Source organism: Austrofundulus limnaeus, unplaced genomic scaffold (genome assembly GCF_001266775.1).
Source record: "Austrofundulus limnaeus strain Quisiro unplaced genomic scaffold, Austrofundulus_limnaeus-1.0 Scaffold961, whole genome shotgun sequence".
NCBI classification, from domain to species: domain Eukaryota; kingdom Metazoa; phylum Chordata; class Actinopteri; order Cyprinodontiformes; family Rivulidae; genus Austrofundulus; species Austrofundulus limnaeus.
The window spans coordinates 88,400-90,022 of NW_013953363.1; the positions used below are offsets into that span (position 1 = coordinate 88,400).

The window sequence follows — 1,623 nt, forward strand, 5'->3', positions numbered from 1 at the left end:
ATCACGTTAAAACGAGATACTATCACGTTAAAACGTGATACGTATCACGTTTTAACAAGATACGTATCACGTTTTAACAAGATACGTATCACGTTTTAACAAGATACGTATCACGTTTTAACAAGATACGTATCACGTTATAACGTGATAGCGCTCGGAATTTTTTTTCCCTGCCTGATAGCAATACGCTTCCGTAGCATGCACCTGGCCATCCACCAAAATTACATTTGATCCTATTTTTGTTGGACGGTGGAGTGCAAGTGCAGAGTCAATCATCAAACTGCACCAACAGGAAAAGGAACTAGCATATTCATATTTTCAAAATAATTCACCAAAGACAGACTACATTTTGTCAACATCATAGCTGTATTAATAAATATATGGATATATTTATGCTGTCAGAATCCAGTGATGGGTAGCGCTAACCCAAGTATTAGGTCCGCAATTTCTAAAGCGCTTATGCCATGGAGAAAATAGTGGAAACTAATTTTCAAGCGCAAGTTCAATTTGACACTTATTAGCAACAATTCATGTACAATATTTGTACAACACTGCCATCTTGAGATGAATGAACCCTTGTACAGCTTAATCCTACAAGCACCAATTGCTGGGGATGTGATTTCCTGAAACAGACCTTTGGCTCCTGGTGTAAAAATTAAAAAGTTTTTGAGGATTGCTAGTTCAGCTGATTCTTTAAAAAGTTGTTGAGGATTGCTAGTTCAGCTGCTTCTTTGTCTTTTTCTTTTGTTTGTTGTAGATTTTTCATTAAAGAAGTATCAATAAAGTCATTTTAAAACTGTTTATTTGAAAACTGAAGCGATGCGTTCTGAGTACATGACGGATTTGATTTGTGACGAGAAACGAAAGTTTTCCATGTAGTTGCTCCAGTTGACCACTAGATGTCTCTCTCTAACCCTGTTGGCGGATGGCTTTGACCAATTACGTCAAGTATTGAGCTCCAGCGTTTAAACTTTTTTTAAAAAAGGAGCTATGATTGTAAAGTAAAATAAATCAATACATACAAAATTTTAGTATGGATTACAAACGTTAACTGTTTTTGCTGGGGAAGGGAGTTCTAAACATTGACTTCCTGCTACATAAGCAGACACAAAGCATTGTGGGAAATGAGAATCGTGACCAAAAGCAACAGTCAGCAAGAATGTATACGTTTCCAATAAGTGTGTTTATCTGGGAGGGGTGCTGTTGTATAGATCACATGTGTTGAAATTCATTGACAGCCATACCTTCTGCTGTTCAACATAATGATGACTGGTAGATAATTAGTTATTAGTGGTACTGCATTTTAATTTTAGAAAGCGCAAATCTGCTTATGGATTATAGAAATTCGTAATACCGTTAAAGCGCAAACGAAATATTTAGGTCTGCAGTTAGCGGATTTGCGCTTTAGCGGACTAGTTCAAGTTCAAGTTTATTTATACAGCGTCAAGTCACAACATGCGTTGTCTCAGGACACTGTACATAAAAAGAACAATGTAAAGAAGAAAGCAGCAGATTGTGTTGAATCACTTCATCACAGTCTCCCATCCTGAGCAAACGGTGGAGAGGAAAAACTCCCTGCTAATCAGGAAGAAACCTCCAGCAGAACCAGGCCCAGGCTCAGGA

The 1,623-nt window shown here is 37.5% G+C and overlaps 1 protein-coding gene across 1 annotated transcript in view; it reads left to right on the forward strand.

Annotated features, from left to right (window-relative positions):
* The window catches only part of LOC106533529 (DENN domain-containing protein 2A), a gene marked incomplete at its 3' end in the record, with an annotated part of 102,980 nt that overhangs the window by 42,092 nt on the left and 59,265 nt on the right, over positions 1-1,623 (forward strand).